Genomic DNA, 19,981 nt, shown 5'->3' with positions numbered 1-19,981 from the left:
GGAACCTACGTATTAAGTCACTTAAATGTGATAATCTTTATCAAAAGTACTTTTTGTTGGAAGAGAAACTTGCAGAATCTGAAGCAAGGTTTAACTCTCAACAAATTAACTTTGATGACAGAGAAAGCGCTTATCTCGCTCGAGAAAAACACCTCGAGGATGATTTAGTTGTTGCTCTTGATAAAATCATGATGTTGGAAGAAGACTTGAAAATGTTCAATACTATTTCAAGCAAATTAACCATTATGCTAGGAGCAAGTAAAAATCATCGTGATACACGAGGATTGAGCTATAAGGGAATAGATGCTCCAAGTATTAGCAAAGAGGTAAATTTTGTCAAGGCTAGTGATTCTTCTCAACAAAAGGTTTCCACTGATGGAAAAAGTGAAATACCTTCACCGGAAGTTAAAGTTCGAAAGAGCAATGTATATCAACCTCCAAAGTCAGCACATACGAATCGAGGGCAAGAACATTCCTTATGTTTGCCACTATTGCGGAAATAAAGGTCACCTGGAAAGGAGATGTCGTTTCCGTATAAGGAATGAGAAACTTCATGATGTTTTTGTTTGGGCATCACAAGAAGTTGTGAAACCCATATCATATGTTAATGCTAATTCCCTTAACGCTACAGGTTGTAACTGTCCAACCTTTAGGCAAAGGAATCAGTGTTGTGATAAACCTAGATTTTCCTATAAACGTCATAAGAAGCCTTTTCACACTCGTAGTGATTATCAAAAGGATAACTTTTTAAAGACGAAGACAAGATCCGATGCTCCCAATTGGAGAAAGACTAACTTGCAAAATAATAGTCAATTCAATTCTCTTCCGAGAATTCCAGAAGAGATTAACGGGAAGAAGGGTCAGGTTGTTTCTAAATACACTCATAAGTGGATACCAAAGAAAGTTTATGATGCCTTGAGTGAGAAAAGGAATGATCTCTCTGAAAATTCCATGACAATTGGAGAAGGCAGTATCCATGATGTTGGAACTTAAAAAGTTCTTTGGAAAGATGGATTTGGATGTGAAAGGTTCTAAAAGCGATCTCTTTCATGATAATCCAAAAATCACTTGTGGTGAGCAATACATTGTTCACCTCAACACAACTTGAGTGTGTTGTAAGTGTATCATCACCAAGGAATGCCCTGTTATGTATACGATGAGGGAAGCACGAAAATTGGGGCGCACATATTATGTTTGGTAAGGCTGTAGAATTCAACTGGATTCATCTAAAAAGGTATGTCTATAAACTTGAGCAAGATTTGTATTTTTATTTGCTTATAGAACTTATAATGAGTCACATACCTTTCTTATCGTTCTTTTCTACCTAACTTGATCTGTGTTTAAGGTTCTTAAATGTTTAGGTTTGAAAATAATAGTTCGGGACGTTTGGACTTCATGGTACACATACCAAGTATGCATACCATCATTTAAAATCAAAATCCAGGGGTTTAAGTTCGCATACCCAGTTTGCAAACTGCTCCAAGTCATGAAAATTCGTTTGCAAACCCGTATGCATACTTGCCTGTATACGTCGATCTTCGGTAAACTTGTTTTGGCCGTAATTTCTTCGTCCGAAATCGGAATGACCTCATTCTTTTTGAATTCTCTTCCTCTTTGATTTCTCTTCAAAATGGAGAAGAGAGTTTCTGAATTTGGATGAGTTAAGATTGGTATTTGTCCTGTCTCTTGTTTTTGAGTGTTTTGCTCTGTTTCGTTGCACTTGTTCCACTTCTCTTGGACTTGGGCACTTGTATTCTTGGAGTACTAATCTTCTAAGCTCATTGTAGCTCTTACAAGAATGTTGTTGGTGAATCACAAAGAAGGAAGATCAAGAATGGGCAGTAACACACATTACTATGGGATTCTTGAATGTTCACAATCATTTTATGTGAACTATGGTGCATGGTCGTTAATGACTTTTTATGTTCTTCTTTGTTAAGAAAATATTTTTATACGCCTTTGGTATCTATTCTTGGTGTAAATACGAGCGAAAATGATTGATTATACCCTCTAAGGACAAATCATCTTATATGTGCATTACGAGTTTGTCTTGATGCCTAGGAAAGTTGTTATGAGAATTTATTCTTGTTTTAGAGAAGGATTACTAGAGTTTGGAATAGCAATTATTGTGATTACACATAACTATGTCCAATGTTTCCATCTTCATGTTTTTAGATTTATTGGTTTAAATTCTAAATTTGTTTGGAAGATGATTTTTGCAGTATTAATCTTTATGGTTTCATATATTGCAAATTGCTTATGGGATATGTGTGTTTGCGTCCGTGAACTATGATTGTCCCATATCTTGTCAAAAGTAAAGTCGTTCATGAATTGATATGCATGTATTGATGAAAGAATGAATGGACTTTTTACAAATACAAAAGTTAAGCATATATTGTCAATTTTTGATGGAAGATAGGTTAAAATCTTTTGTTTGCAAGGATTATGTCTATTAAATGTCATTATGCAAATAGTGATGGAAAATAGAATGAATCCTTGTGTATTCCGCAGTAATTGATCTTCCCTGATCCATATTTTATGTATTACTGTGAGGCTCTGTAAAGTGTCTTATGTTGAGCATTAAACAACCAAGTTGATTATTTTTGATTAGCTGTGGTAAGGTACTTTATGTCGAGCATTTTCAACTAAATTAATCATATTGTTTGGTTATTTAGTTATGACTCCATAAGTCTTCTTATGTTTGAGCGTTCATGACTGGGTTGATTGTTTTCATGATTAACTTAGTCATTGGTCCATAGACTTTCTTATGTGAGTATGACCAATTAAATTTATTACTTTTGTGATTAGTTTGATTGTGTATTTCGATTAGACTAATTATCGGTTTACTTGTGATTAATCTAATTGAGCGCTCTTAAGTCTCCATAAGTTTACTTGTGTTGAGCATTTTTGGTTAAATTAATCATGAACTTCTTGTGGTTAATTTAATATTTTGGATTCAAATTCATACTTGTGTGTGATTTGTTATGTCCAAAGAAATCTTTCTTTTCCTTCGAAATTAAGGTCGCTCTTGTTGTTCCCTTGGGAATGACATATTATGGGGAGAGTTCTTTTGAACTTGCGCTTAATTGCCATATCTTTGTGGGGAGTGCGACTGTGGAATTTTATAGGGGTTATCTTGTATCTTTATAAACTCCTTGATGAATGCATTTAGCTTCGGCTTTATGATTGCATCTAAAGAACAAGTTGATATTTTTGCTTTCTTTTGGTCATGAAATGTCTCTTTCGGAAATTTCATTAGGATCCCGTTCGTGTACCTTTGCTAATTTTATTGACAAAAAGGGGGAGAATTAATATGTAGTTCACACTACAAATACATATGGTTTTCGGGTCATTATGTAAGGGGGAGTGGTTTCCATGTGAGATGGAGTATTGACTAAGGGGGAGTGATACATATCACCATAGTATTGTTGTTGAAGTTGTGATACAATTGAACTTTGACGTTGTACAATGATACTATGACACTATATAACAATGATTTAGAACTATTGTTTTCTTGTTGTTATAGCTACGGATTTTCAACAACGATGATGCTAAACTTACAACCTTTGGGATCATTGGAGTACTTGGAAGTGACGAAGATTTCGAGTAATGTTGAAGATTAAGCATGTGGAATAGGAGTTACAAAAGTTAATTTATTTATTTTTTGTATTCTATATGTATTAATAGTTTTGCCACTAAAATTGACAAAGGGGGAGATTGTTAGAGCATTGCTCGGTCGAACTCGCATGCGTTGCTATCTCAAGCATGTTTGTCAATATTAGTGATCAAAACTATAAGTCTGATTACTAGCCTATTAGAGCTAAGGTCTTGGATTAGGATAGAAAGTGTAGTTGAGCTCAAGACTCCATGGCAATCATCATACAAAACGAAGGACTACACAAGGAACTGGTGGATCTTCATCGACTAAAAGGTATGTGGAGACTTAAACTTATCTGTCACTCAAAAGTCTATTTACTCTATCTCCTACTCTTGAGACAAAAGTCGTTTTGATATATAGACTTTCATTATACACATTTTCTATTTCGGGTCGAGTTTATCTCGCCTATCTATTTCTCGAAATATGTGTTGGTAAGCTTTCGCTTTAGCCGAATTCATCCTTACTAAGTGACGAAAGTCATGTTATGTTTCAATCAATTTGAAAATTGCTCTGATGAAAAACGGTCTGTGAATAACGGTTATATAACGTTCTCTGAGAATGTTTCAATGATTGAAATGAGAGTTTAGATTACATAACCATTGGTAGGATATAAGCATTGTTGTGGAAACACATATATGTATAAGTCTTTATTCCTTGAACCAAAGTTTGCGAACTTTGTTGATCAAGAGAAATGGAAGTGGCATGAGCCAAGTCCGCGAACTCAGTCCGCGAACTTGCGTAACTTCTCGGCCCGAGATTTTCTGCTGGAGTTTGTGTACTCCTCCCATGAGCTTAAGTCCGCGAACCCAGTCCGCAAACTTGAGCAAGTTATATCTAAAATCGGTTGTTCTTGAACTAATGTTTAAATAAACTAAGGAATGCTTTTGCAAACGGTGGCTATAAAGTTCATGAACTGATTCGAGTGAATCAAACCGATTTTGCTTCAATTGTGTCTTGTGTAGTTACATAAGATTTCCTTGCAATTGAACAACTCTCTAACTAGTTCATTTGAGTCATTTGAACTAGTTATGGTGAAGAAGAATAAGTTTGATATGAGAGTAATCATATGGCTAACCATTTGGTTGTTGATTATCATTGATTGATCCTCGGATATTGCTCTTTGGTACCATCCGAGTTATTCCTTGTATTTGATTAGGACTCGCTGATTTCTATTAGCTTGAGTAAATCAAATCAAGAGAGAGATATTAACTCCTTGAGATACTTTTACCTAGATTGAGTCTGACTGTCTAATTGATTCTCTATAAAGTATTTCAGAGTTAGTCCATACAGATTGCTAAGCGAAATATTGGGTGGTGTTATCAGACCCCCGCTTTTTCAGATTCCATTTGACCCATATAGTATTTGTATTCATTCTAATCATATTGCCAGTTTGTTGCCGTCGATTTTCCGGAGGTATGTTGATGTTGTGATCGGTGGCCCATTTGTATTTTTAGCTTAGCAGCATGGCTATCTGGAAGGTTAGTTGTGGAGTCTGAATTGTATTTTTGTAGAGTCTCGCATTTCTTGCCAGCCATATATTCCGAATCGTGAAACAACATATTATGAATGCTTCCTTCCTGGCAGAAATCTGCATAAATTCATTGAAGTACGGGCTTATTGTTGTTGTGTACCTTCTTCTTCCCCAATGTTGTTGTTGGTTATTTGTTGTATGTGTATCATGTGTATGTTGTTGACAAATAACATTTGGTATTGAATGTGGTGATAGATTTAGCTTGTTGTATAGTATGGGTTGTGTATATCATTGCTGCCATTCAAATGTGAACACAATAGGGTCCAAGTTTGTCTCTCCTTTTCACGTTTAAATAGGCAATGTTGGACTGATTCTGGGTGTTGATTACAAACTGGGCAGATGTTAGTGTTGCTGATATTCCTGATATGTGGGGTTTCAAGAGTTGGTAATCCTCTATGGCTGACTTCCATATGAAAAATCTGATTTTTTGGGGGCAATCAGCTTGCAATTTTTTTTGTAGCTCTTGACATTGTATGTAGATGTGTTTGAAGTTTGGGTATTTGTAGTATTTGGTGTTGGGACTTTTGTTAACACCTCATATCCAACTTTAACCGTGGAATGTCCACTTTTTGAGTAGGGCCAAATTGGTTGTCTAGGACTGCTGGGTTTGGTATGTGCATGCATCTAACCGAGTTGGTGACTGTGGGTATAAATATTTGATTCAATAGATTCACAATCCAATTAAAAAAGTGGGGTTCGAATAGTGTACTAACCAAATTACTGCTTGTGTCTCCCGGTGTCAATGTGTTTGCATGCATGGGAATCCAGTTTTCTTTAGTTCTTGTTGAATTCCCGTCCCCAAACTGGATTCCGTAGTTTTCCTGCACAAAAGAAGCCACCTTATTATATTCTTCTACTTGCCGAGTCGGGTAGTTTCTCTATGTCCTGTAAAATTGATCTCAATTGCATGTACTTTGTTTGATACATGTTATTACAAATTATGTCCGGATTAGCATGTATCTACCATACCCTCTCACCAAGAAGAGCAAAGTTGTGTTTCCTTGTATCTCTGATCCCTAGTCCTCCTTGACTGATTGGTAGATTGAGTTTTTCTCTCCCTATCACATGTATTTTCCTTGTATTTTGGTCATGTCCCAAAAAAAAGTTTCAGGCAATCTTGTCAATTTTGCAGTGGACGTGTGCTGGAAGAAGTTGAGTTTGCATAACATGGTTTGTTGTTGGTATAAGGGATGAGTGATGAGTAACCATCTGCCTGCTTGATTGAGACACTTGGCGATCCATTCTTTAGCCTTTCTTTTCAATCTTTGTAGAAGTTGAGTAAAAATTGGTGATGAGTTCCTCCCCTATTGAAACTGCACTCCCAAAAATTTTAGGTGGGTTGTGGGAGTTGGGATGTTGAAGGTGTTTGCTAGCCAGCCTTTTGTGGTTTGATTTGTATTTAGATGGTGTATGAGAATTTATTTATTTATGTTGATGGTCTGGCCAGCTGATGTAGAATAGGAGTGCAGGATGTTGTTGAGGTTATCAAAAGTTTGCTGATTAGCTCATCAATTAATTATCAAATCATTGTATACATTAAATGGAGGATTGGCTGAGTCTATGTTGATATGTTCAAGCCTTTCAATTTCCCTTGGTTCTCCAGTCTTGCCAGATTTGTCGACAGGATCTCTGCACTGAAAATGAAAATATATAGTGATAGGGGTTCTCCCTGCCTTAGCCCCCTTTTCGGTTGGATATGTCCCTTTGGTGTGCCATTTACATTCACTAAGTATGAAACAGTAGTCACACACAACATCACATATTCAATGATTTTTCTCGAGAATCCCAAAGATATAAGGGTTTGTCTCACAAAGCCCCAATCTAGACTATCATAAGCCTTTTTAATGTCTAACTTCAGCACAATTTCGGGATTCTTTGTAGGTGTTGATGTTCTAATGTGATGAAAGATTTCAGTTGCAATGTCAATGTTGTTATATATTGCTCTATTGGGGAAAAAAATCATTATAGTATGGACTAATCATGAATTGTAATAAGGGCCTTAGTATGTCTACTAGTAGTTTTGAGATGACCTTATAGGCTACATTACATAGTCCAATTAGTCTAGACTCATTTGGTTTGCTTGGGCTATCTTTTTTTTTTTGAAGCATGCAATTTATTAAGTTAAACTGAGATTACACGTGGGAATGTTATGCCCATAGAATCTGCTATTACAATAGAACTGATAGGTGGGGGAATTACATTGTCCCACATTGTTGTTGCAAGTTTCCCCATACAGCAATCATCTGCCGCTCGATTTGCCAGACTGTCCGCTGCTTAATTTCCTTCCCTGAAGACGTGCCTTATAGTATATTGATGAATTTAGGTAAACCTATACTTGATTTCTGCAAGTTGATTAGAAATATACCATGAAGCATCGGTGTCCGACGTTAGAAATCTCATTAAGTTCTCCGAGTCTGTTTCAAATTAAACTTTTGGGCCGTTCCGTCACCGTTCTAGAAGCGATGAGCATGGCCCAATTTTTTTTGCTACAAGTGCAATGGTGATACCCAGTGGTTTTGTTATCGCTAAGATTGTGTCGCCCCTCGTTTCGGCATATAATACTTACTCCCGCTATTCCGGGATATCCCTTTGATGCTCCGTCTTTGTTAATTTTGATCCAATCTAAGTGGGGTTTGAGCCATCCCACGAAGATGGTTGTTGTTGCTAGTGATGTTTGCGATGGGTTTGGATAAGGTTGTATCCCCGGTAGCATTGGCGGTAGTGCTTTTGAGCCCATCTATATTCCTGCTGGAGTTTGATGGCCATGTGCATTATATTCGTCGGATTTTGGAGTTGCTGACGATAGACTACGTCATTCCTAGTTATCCATAAGGACCAAAAAATGAAGCAAAAAGATGTGGTGAATGGGGCTGGAGCTTTTGTTTTGAGGAGTAGGGATACTGTCGTCTGATGGGGCAGAGAGGTGTATGCTATGAGTAGGGTTTTGGTTGTTTATGAGATGAGGTAGTAGGAGGTTCCAGGACTCAATGGTTGTTTGACAATGAAGAAGAATGTGACTGGAGGTTTTGTTATGTTGTCGATGTTTTAGGAAGGTTCTAGAGTATTCTAGAATCGTCTAGGTGTTTCCTTAATTTAGTATAGCTAGAGGTTTCCTAATTTAGTTAAACTCAAGGTTTCCTTTTGTAGCTATGTTTAGGTTTCCTAGTATAACTCATATACTTGGAAGACAAGTTTGTAACCTATATAAATAGGTGTACAAGTCTTAAGGGAAAACACACAGCACAATTCAGAGAAGAGTTCTCATAACTAGAGAATTTTAGGGTTTAGAACGTTTGGTTCATAGAGAATTGTTTAGGGTTTGTGAACAGCATCCTGCTGGTCATAGTTGTGGTTTATTTTCTGTAATTCGTTCTATAATAAGAGTTGATCGTAGCCGTTTATGGACGTAGGCATATTGCCGAACCACGTTAAATCTTGTGTCTTTCTTTGTTTCGTTTAGTGCATCTTATTTCTGTTTTCTTTAGTTCTACGTTGATCCAAAGAACTATTAGTGTATTGTGAGGTTAATCCTAAGGCATTAATCCTAACAAGTGGTGCGGTGAGCGTGGAGAGGATCATAGTTGGAAGTAAAGATGTCTAGTTCTACATCAAGTGGAAGTTTTTCGAAGGTGCATGGATTTGATATTATCAAATTCAACGGGAAGAATAATTTTACATCATGGCAAACTGATGTTAAAGATATTCTTGTTAGTATGAAACAAATCAAAGCAATCAAGGACAAACCAGCAGCGTTACCAAAGGAATGGAGCGATGAGAAGTGGGATGACCTTGTTTTGGAGGCGTGTTCAACTATTCGGTTATGTTTGTCAAGGGAGATCACTCATAATTTTTCGAGTGAAACATCTGCAAAGGTGTTGTGGGATAAGTTAAAGAAGCTCTACTTGCAAAAGGATTTGACTTCGGAGCTTTACTTGAAGCGCAGGCTTCATGCCTTTCGGATGGCTTCAGGTAAGCCTATGGTTGATCATATTAACGAGTTTAATAAGATATGTTCTGATTTATCTAACATCAGTGTGACTATTTCTGATACGGACAGATCTATGATATTATTATGTTTTTTGCCTCCATCGTATGATGCTTTTGTTGACTACTTGTTGAGTGTGAAAATCGAAGGAGACAATAAGTTGGTTTTCGATGATGTGGTTGCTGCTTTACAAGCTAAGGCATTAAAGAAACAAGAGTTAAGCGAAGCAGACGTCGAAGAATCGTTTCAAGAAGAACGATATTGAGTGTTATTATTGTCGTAAAACTGGTCATGTTAGGGTTGATTGTCTCAAGCTTAAGGCAAGAGATGAGAAACGTGAGAAATCAGATTCGAAGAATGTTGTTGCTTCGGTTGCGGAAGGCAGTGAAGTTTTAGAAGACCCCATGTGTGATTTTGATGAGGAAGTGTTAACCGTTACATCAAAGAGTTATCTCAATGATGGTTAAATGCTTGATTCCGGTGCTTCGTATCATATGTGTCCTTCAAAGGATTGTTTCACTACTTATAGAGAGGTGAATGGTGGTACTGTTATGATGGGAAATTCTAATGCCTGCAAAACAGTTGGAGTTGGTACGGTACAGGTTCGTTCGCATGGTGTTATCACAACACTTTCAGAGGTTAGACATGTTCCAGATTTGAGGAAGAGTTTGATTTCGTTAGGAGTACTTGAATCACTTGGATACAAGTATGTTGCTGAATATGGATTCTTGAAGGTATACTACGACGGTAGTTTGAAGATGACCGGTGAAAGACATGGTAATTTATATTTCTTACAAGGAGATATAGTTTGTGGTGGAGCTATGGTTTCTCAATCAATTGATGAGAAACAGGTGGAGTCAACACGTTTATGGTACATGCGTCTTGGGCATATGAGTGAGAAATGTATGTCCATGTTGAGTAGTAAAGGTTGCTTGGAGTGAAAAGACTTGCAAGCTTGATTTCTGTGAGCATTGTATCTTCGGGAAGAAATGTAGGAGCAGTTTTTGTACCGTTGTACATCAAACACAAGGTATGTTAGATTACATCCATTCGGATGTTTGGGGTCCCTCTCGTACAGTTTCTAAGGGAGGTGCTAGGTGGTTTGTGACCTTTATTGATGACTTTTCGAGGAGAGTTTGGCTTTACACCATGAAGCATAAGAATGAAGTCACCGAGGTGTTTAAGAAGTGGAAGACCATGGTAGAGAAACAACTTGGTCGTATGATTAAGAAGATACGTTCCGATAATGGCGGTGAATACATCGAAGACCCATTGAAGGAGTTTTATGAGGAACAAGGTATCGTTAGGCACTTCACAGTCAAGGGTACACCACAGCAAAATGGAGTAGCGGAAAGAATGAATCGAACGTTACTTGAGAGAGCACGGTGCATGTTGTCAAACACAAGTTTATACAAGATTTGGTGGGATGAAGCAGTTAATACGGTGTGCTATTTAGTGAATCGATCACCATCAACAACTATTAAGTGTAAGTCACCTATGGAGGTATGGACCGGTAATCCCGTCAATTATTCTAATTTGAAGGTGTTTGGTTGTCCAGCCTATTTTCATGTGAAAGAAGATAAGTTGGGTGTTAGGGCTAAGAAAGCAATTTTCTTAGGTTATCCATTAGGTGTTAAGGGGTATCCGCTATGGTGACTAGAAATGAATAAGTTTATTATCAGTGGTGATGTGACTTTTAATGAGAAAGCGATGCATGATTCAAAGAAGTTCACTGATTGGGACTCTTAAATTGAAAGTGAGAGTAGTAGCGATGTTGAAGATGATTCGATGCAGGTGGAGCAAAGGGTTCCTAGTTCATCTACAATAGAAGCAGAAAAAGAAACTCTTGTAGAAGATGAAGTTGAGTTTGAGGTTCCTAGTGAGGAATCTACACAACAACAAGTTGAGAATATTCCGTCCTTGACGTCTCAACATGAGAGACGTGCACCAGTCCGTTATGGTTTTGATGAGTGTGCATCTTATGCATTCTCTGTTTTTGAGGATGAGCCATTTACCTTTGAGGAGGCAATGAGTAATACTCATGTCGTTGAGTGGAAAACATCCATGGACGAGGAGATGAAGTCTCTTCACAAGAATCGCACTTGGGAGCTTGTTAAGTTGCCTAAGGGTCGAAAGAAGATTGGGTGCAAGTGGGTCTATAGGGTAAAGGATGGAATTCCAGATTCCAAGGGTGTCGTTAGTGGTGTACGATACAAAGAAAGGTTAGTATCTAAGGGATATGCACAAAGGGAAGGTGTGGATTATAATGAAGTTTTCTCTCCGGTTGTTAAACACACTTCTATCCGATTCCTTTTAGCATTTGTGGCGCAGTTTGACTTAAAGATCGAGCAATTAGAAGTCAAAACAACATTCTTGCATGGAAATTTGGAGGAAGACATTTATATGTCACAACCCATTGGTTATGAAGTTGCTGGTAAGGAAGATTATGTGTGTCGACTTGAGAAATCATTGTATGGTTTGAAGCAATTGCCAAGACAATGGTACAAGAGGTTTGATACATTTTTGCTGGTAAGGAAGATTATGTGCTTGAAGCCATCCTGCGGGATTCAAAGGGTCTCTTTTCTACTGAGGTTGATTGTCACCATCTAGCTGGTTCTTTGGAGATAGCTTCGCAACTGGACGTCATGTCTGCTCAGTATCGTGTGGCTAAGGATTTTTTCTTCGACCCGGACTGCCTTCGCTCTAGTCAGAGCTTTGGTGAAATCCACAGGGGTATCATCCAAGAGATGGAGGCCTTCATGGACACCTATGCTGATTTTCTTCCCCGTCTTTCGGTGTTCTCAGTAAGTGATTTCTTACTTGACTGTTTCATGCTTTGCTTTGAACCTTCGTTTGTTCTTATGCTTTGTTGTTTGCAGCTTTGCAAACAAATAGATGTGGGATGCACCTTGTTCAAGTTTTATACGGCTAAGTGTACTCACTTGAATGCCCTGTTGGACCGTGCTCGTCAAGAAGATACCTTTGCTGGTGCACAACAACCTTCGTCCAGTGATACTGCTTCTGCTGCTAGGATATCTTCGTTGGAGGATGATTTGACAAAGACTCAGAGATCCTTGGAGGCTTGTTTGCCGGCCCTTGAGAGAGCTAACAATGCTGCTAGAGTTGTTGAAGATGGGCGCAAAGCTGCTGATTCTGCTTTGGCTGCTGAGTCCTCCAGATTCATAGGTTCGTTTCCTTTCTCCCTTATCTTAGTTTTGGTTTCTGTTGATTGCATAGTCCTGAGTCATCCTGCGCCTGTCAGCTGGTAGCCATAGTGAGCTTAGACATCTCCGGGAACAGGTATCCAAGTTGACCTCCAATGTTTGGTATTATCAGAAGAAGTCTGATAGGCTGATGAACGTGACTGTTCATAACGAGGCCCAACTTTCTCTCGAGTCCGCTCATAACGCAGATCTCGTGAAGCAGATGGCTTTGCTCTGTGAGGAATGTGACGAGGCCCTTAAGTGGAAAGACGGTCTCATTTTAAAGCAAAAGGAGGATATTTCCTTAGTCGAGAGACGCCTCTCATCTCAAGAAATCATCCGCAAGAAATATCATGAAGATTTTGAAGATGCTTGTGCTTCGCTGGCTAAGGTTATTGCAGAGCGTAAAGTTTTGTCTTCTGAGGTATGCTCTCTTAAGAGTAGACTTGTTGAGGCTGGTTCTGCATCGTCTTCCATGTCCCATGCATCCTTGGTTAGGAGGTTGGAAGAATTAGAGGATATTTACCAAGTTTTATCCTCTAAGAATGCTTCACTCTAGATCGATGTTGATGATCTTCGGACTGAATGAGATACCCTTGTAGAAGATCTCGAAGCCACTGAGATGGACCTTGCTGAGGCCCAGCATAGTTTAGAAGAATCCCTTATCCATGCAGGAGGTAGCTTAGGGGTGTCCTTTATATTTAATAGGTTGAGAAACCTACAATAAAATACTGCAAGTGCACAGTGTCTAACTTGTAGACAATGGCAAGTACAGGTCGTTCCCACGGGGAGTGTGAAATACCACTACTAATTAATATCAAAAATCAACTAACCAAATTCAATATTTTAGAATGTTTATGGAATAATGAAAGCAAAATAATAAAACGTAGCCAAAGATGTGAAGGTGTTAAGGTTCCGGGAATCCGTTGTAGGTAAGTTATTTGTGTTCAATCACAAAGGTCTCGAATTTACTCATATAAAATAGCAAACCTAGATACTAATACACGGAAGATATTTCATTAAGAACCATTGACAAGAATTATCGAAACGGTAGTTTGTTATCACCTTAAAGTAGAATTCTTAAGCACTAGATATACACAAACGAAATTCATAATTCAAGTATTGCAAAGGTTCAACGAGTTCTACTAATCTAACAATGAACTATACATGGCATATAACATGAAAAATATAGTTAGAAGGTAAAACATTGAAAGAGAATCACAAACATTATCATTAAGTTCAATTGGCAGAGACTTTATTCAAGAACACAAAATAAATCACCTACAAATTCATCCTTTCACCCTAACATGGATTAGATAGACATGATTTTCTCAAAAGTCATAAGAGCATCCACAGTGGGCGAGTATAACCAAAAATTTGGCATGAGATCGTAACACAGTGGGACGGAGTAAAGATCAAATCTCAACCAAAGATCAAATTCCAGACCAAATATGGTCGCGACCAAATCCCAAATTCTAATATAGTCGGGCGTAAATTTAAAGTACGCTTGTTGCTGGGCGTAAATTTAAAGTACGCTTGTTAACGGGCGGAGATTTAAATTACGCCCGATGAAATTTTAATTAAATAAAAAAAAAAGAATGAGGCGGACTTTTAAAGTCCGCCTGATGAAAGTTATAAAGAACGGGGCGGACTTTTAAAGTCCGCCTGATGAAATTTTAATGGGGCGGACTTTTAAAGTCCGCCTGATGAAATTTATAAAAAATGGGGCGGACTTTTAAAGTCCGCCTGATGAAATTTTACAAAAAAAAATTGGGGCGGACTTTTAAAATCCGCCTGACGAAATTTTAATCATGTACCGTTGCGTCACAACACGGACTAAACCCAAATTTTGGTCTTTTTTTTGATCTTTGATCTTTGGTTTTGATCGCACCACTGCAGTTGCTCTAAAAAGATTAAAATCAAAATAGCTAAGCAAAACCGAATCTAGGAAAGTAAAACTCCAAACCCTGTTCTCTGTTCACGGCTTTCGGCTTTGTGCCGCCGGCCTCCCTCCTTCATATAGTTGGTCGGTTGGTCCCTCCAATATTACGACATCATTCGTGCAAGAATCGTCTGCCATTACGTGCTCAATAAATACCCCCTTCCCAAAGGAAACAAAGTTATTTTATTTCTTTATACTCGAAATACTTTCCATCACTATTGTAAATCTGATTTCATACGTTGACTATATATAAATTTGGTGAGGAGAAATTTCCTTTTCCAAACCTCCACCTTGTCTCCACATGTTATTGCCTCTTTGTAAGCTTCAAGTCTCGAATTCTCGATCCATTCCAACTCCGAACAGCAAACAGGACCCGTGCAAACAAGCATCAACTTCCTTTGTCTTCCTGCCGGCCACAACACCAATGCAGAGTCCTCCTCGGGCGAGCAAAACCACAATCAATATCGAACACATCCTCGAGCTACCAACTTCTTCCACCGATCAGAACCAGCTCAACCACTCGTATCTCCAAGACCAGTCCGTCATCGGCTTCGAAATCCAGGCCACATCGAAGCTCTTTCCAGAACACCTTGATTCACCGGAAACAACAGCTTAGTCCCAACTCACCTCGATCAACAGCATAGTACACTAACTTGTTGACTGCCAAACTAAAACCCCCAAATCTGCTCGATGTTGCCATGATGTTTCTCAATGACATGCTCGAGAATAACTCACAGTGAAACTACCACTTCGTTAAGATCACCGCCTGCATCACCAGTTCCATTCTCCATCTCGTCTCTCCACCGTCCGGCTCAATCTCGGCCACAACTCTTCTTCTCCACGACAGCAACCCGTTAACAGCTTCAACCCATTTTCTCTTTTGCTGTCTGTTTCTCTGTCGAGAAACTCCACTGAGTCCTCTTACCATCGGGATGATCCGTTACTGCCAGTCAAAAGAGAACCTGCAATAATCTACATCTCCAGTTCGAGCTCAACACCAATCGAGCATCCATTCTTTTCAAACTCAGGCCACCGTCTTCAGCAAACCGATTGCAGTCATAATTCACCTTTATTCAAACCCAGAACGAGCTCACTTGTTTCTCCCAAGAACACTCGAAACCCTAACCCAACAGTCCCTTCAATTACTAACCCATCTACAGCCCCTTTTGGGATTGTTTTTTTTCAACTAAAAGCACTTTGTAACAAACTTGTAAAAAATTTTTAACAAAAATTGTGTTTGGTAAAAAAATTTTAAAGTGCTTTTGGAAAGAAGCACTTTCATTTTAGGCCTGCTTTTAAAAACTACTCAGCACTAGGTTTTAAAAGCTGGAAAAGCTGAAGCTGTGGACCCACGTAATTCGATTTAATTGATTCTTTATTTTAACCTTGTTAATTTACTATAAAGACAAGTTTTACCCTCAAATATTACATTTAACATTATATTTCTAACTTTTATTTTATTTCTCTATTTTTTTTTATTTAAAATAATAAATACAATAATTTATTAAAATAAAAATAATAAAAAATTTAATAAATATTAAAATAATAATATTTTCTAAGCAAACCATAATAATAATTTTTTTTATTAAATAATAAAAAATAAAAAATTAAATAAAATAAAATAATAAAATACATATTACTTATATTTTATTAAATATATTAAAATTAGAAATATAATTTACTATAATAAAATTGCATTTAAAACTAATTTTTGAAGTATGTCTATTTTCGTCATTAACTACATCACCAACACTTTTAAATATTAGTTTGCCAAACAAAATTTACAGTTTGTTAATTGCACAGTTCTTTTAAAATTATAGTTTACCAAACGTTATGTCTATTTATTTCCACAGCACAGCAACGCACAACACAACAGAAAAGCGCTTTTCTAAAATTCACAGCAATACCAAACTAGCCTTACATGAGGCTGATGCTGATGTTGCGGACCGAGAACTTAGACTTCATTGGCAAAGGAGAACGACCGACGATGAAGAATAAGATGGCATCTGCTTGAATAGGAAATGAAAATTCCTTTTTCTTTGAAATGAAAACTCCGGTATGTTGTATGCTCTGATACATCCCACTATCAACAGTGGTAATAGTGCTGCCACATCTCACCAATTTCTTCAGACACGTGCCACTATTTCTTTAACCCATGGTGGAATTCTTGCAGTACACACAGGCATGATTTTCTGACCTTGAAAATGTTGAAGTGGTGTGGCAAGTATCGGCAGCTCACAGGAAGCATTAGTGCCTTTTGTCGCAAACGCCATTATAAATCCCAATTTGGCTAATTGTTTGACCGGTGATCGGATTCACTTGCACTTTCAACAAAAACATTAAAATAGTGATATTAGCCAAAATACCGAGTCCTAACTAATATAAATATGGATATAAAATGTAGCACCTACGTGCTTATCAATATTTCTGGCAGCATCCTTTATTTCCTTTGTTGCCTTTGTTTATTACTTACTCTTTTGTATCTGCAGGTCTCCAGGAGCAGCTGGTGGGTGCAAACTCCAAGATCAGTCGTCTTGAAGGCCAAATATCTTCACTGGAGATATCTCGTCAGTTTGATGTTGCTGCTAAGTTAAAGGCTGAGGCTCTCCAGGAAGCTAACGATCAACTTAGTGCTCAGGTGATGGAACTTCGTCAGAAATCGGCTTCGGATCTGGAGGCTCAGTCCTCTAAGATGAAGGTGCAATTTGAGCATTCGGCCATTGATTATATCAATGTTGCCTTTGTCGAAGTCGAGGTCCAAGCTGAAGGAGTTATCTTTCCTCGTCTTTCTTACCCCTGATCCAGTCGTATTCAGCTTATTTTAACTGAATTCTTTATTGTATTATGCCCTCAACTGAGGTGCCCTTCGTTGTCTTCTTTTCTTAAAACACTGCTTCGTGATGGTTTGAACCTTCTTTTATCTGCAACTTTTTAAGACACGTCAGTCTTATTTTGGTAACATTTATTACTTTACCTATGTTATTTCATAAATATTTTGTTTATAGACGTATTGTGTCTAATTTATGGCATATTCAAGTTATCACAAGGTACTAAGGTATGTTTAAACTTGGTGGAACATTCATCTTCCTACCTAAGTATCCTTTGGCCAGAAGGTACCGTGGTGGCGAAGGCTCCTACGTGGGAAATAGTTTTCCTGTAACCCTATGCGTTCAGCGCGAAGACTGCTTTACTTCAACAAGGTATCTCTATAGGGGATATCTTACTTTTTATTATTGCCTCATGAAGGGAACTATCGTCCCGAGGATTCGAGTATTGACATTTGCGCAATTATGTCTTGCCTTGTCTCATCGTCAATCCTGACGGAGGGTGTCTATTCTAACCCAATTGTATTAACCGAAACTGAAAAGGTTTCTTTCATTAATTAATAAGGTTTATAATACCTTTGATCAGGGATAGAACATGGTGGGCTAAGGCCCGTTCCTTTCTTCTCCTGAGTAATCACCATTCTCTTACGGGTAGTACTTTTTTAGGTACATTGTACTCCAAGGGTGTTTTAACACTTCACCTTTTAGGGTTCTTAGGTAGTAAGACCCTTTTCCGGCGACGTCATGTATGATGTAGGGCCCGTACCATGTTGGAGCTAGCTTGCCCCACTCATTCTTTCTTTGATACGGTGGAATCTTTCGTACCATACATTCCTCGACCACAAAGTTTCTAGGGATGACCCGTTTGTTGTATTCCCGAGCTAGCCTTCGTTGATATTCACCATCTTTTGTAAGGCCACTTCTCTTCTTTCTTCGAGATCATCCAGCTTTTCCAGCATTAGGTATGTTGTTAGATTCTTCTCACATGTCTTCGTTTTCGTTGTTGGAAGTATTATCTCCGTTGGGATTACCGCTTCGGCTCCGTAGGTCAGCAAGAATGGAGTTTCTCCCATAGCCTCCCTTCTTGTAGTTCGGTAGGCCCATAGGACGTTATGTAGTTGTTCGCACCATCTTTTCTTGTATGTTCCTAGATTTTTCTTCAAGTTCATTGTTATTGTTTTGTTGGTCATCTCCGCTTGCCCGTTGCTCTTAGGGTATATAGGAGTGGATTTTTTTTTCTGGATGTTGAAAGTATTGAACAACATGTCGATGTTCTTTCCTTGCAGCTGTTTTCCATTGTAGATGGGGCAAAACGATTTGCTGGTTTTTACGAAATTGAGGAGACGACCGTGCGGAGGAAGTTCCTTGAATCGAGCAAACTTCTCAGCCTCACACAGATTCACCGCAAAGGGAGTGCTTGAATTCGAGAGATCAATCTGTAAGACTCCGGCCTAAACCAAGACAATGGTCGTTCCAGAGGCAATTCGGTCATAAGAGAGGATGGGTCGATCTTAGGAGGGAAGCTGAGAAATGTGTGAGATCAATGGTGATCAAAGATTGTAGGTGTGTTGTGTATTCTAGTGAAGAAATAAGATAAGTTCTGATTGATTGAATTTTACTCTGTTGAGAGTAATTGCTCAGACGCTGAGTTCTTAATCTCATGTTGTCTGTTTTGACGAAAGATTGTCTGTTATTTCAATCATGATTCAAAGACTTATTTATATTGCAAGAATTGTAAACACCTTGATCCCATGAAGTGTGACAGTCGCTGGAGTCAAAGAGTGGGGAAGTAGAAATCGTGTTAAAACCAGTTGCTCATCGTGCGGAGACTTGGTTGATTTTCTACCCACTACTTTGCTAACTCCTCTAACTGCTTGCACGACTTGCTCACGTTCTCATCGTGTATGAACACGTGTTGTATACCGTCAGACCAAAACCCCGGTTGATATCCCCCATGTGACACGATTGATGTCTCGTGATTTTAGTTAGTCAGTTGCTGACTTGATGAGACGATGAGTCTTTGTATTGCTGAGTTGAACAGATGTTTTGAGACTCATGAATTGAATGTGTCTGTTGAGGCAGAGGTATCATTGTCGAATAAATGTTGATAGCTAAGGTGAACAAATATTGTTTATTTGATGAATTATTGAATATTGAATATTGATAGTTGAACCAATATTCCTTAGTCTGAGCAAATGTTGCGTGTTTGATGAATTATTGGTAACATAACCAAATAAAATATTAATTTAAAATACTGGAAACTGAACCGAGTATGATAATTAAAATGTTGATCATGGGATCAACGCAAAATTATTAATGTTTGAATCTTCTCAGAATTATGTTTTGCGGAGCTTTGGATTCGAAACCCTAATTTTGATCAATTGCTAATTAATTGATGATTTATTGAAAATTAACTACGGAGTGAAGGAGGGACCGACTACATGGGATGATGAATCGACTATGTAACGCCCAGATGCTCAGTGAGCAAATACCAAAGTCTCTTGAAGACCAGTTGGTGAAAGGATGATTAAATGCTGGTTTAATCCTTTTTTAAAATAATGCTCGTTTGAGAGACTTAGGTGATAAAACTTAATTATGAAGAGATGAGGGACCGACCAAGGGGTCATGAAACCGGCCATGATTGGTCATGGGACCGATTGACGATCGTTTCATGAAGTTCCAATTTGTTTGGAAGAGTTTGAACCTAAAGTGAACAAATTAGGTCAAATGATGAAAATGTATGGGACCGGCCTCTTGCAAGCCAAAGAGTCAACCTTGGTCGGTCAAGGTAATATGCTCATGTCACCATAGTGTTCGTGCCCCAGTCCTGAGAATTT

The sequence above is a fragment of the Papaver somniferum genome, chromosome 3 (assembly GCF_003573695.1).
Source record: "Papaver somniferum cultivar HN1 chromosome 3, ASM357369v1, whole genome shotgun sequence".
NCBI classification, from domain to species: domain Eukaryota; kingdom Viridiplantae; phylum Streptophyta; class Magnoliopsida; order Ranunculales; family Papaveraceae; genus Papaver; species Papaver somniferum.
This window is presented reverse-complemented; position numbering follows the sequence as displayed.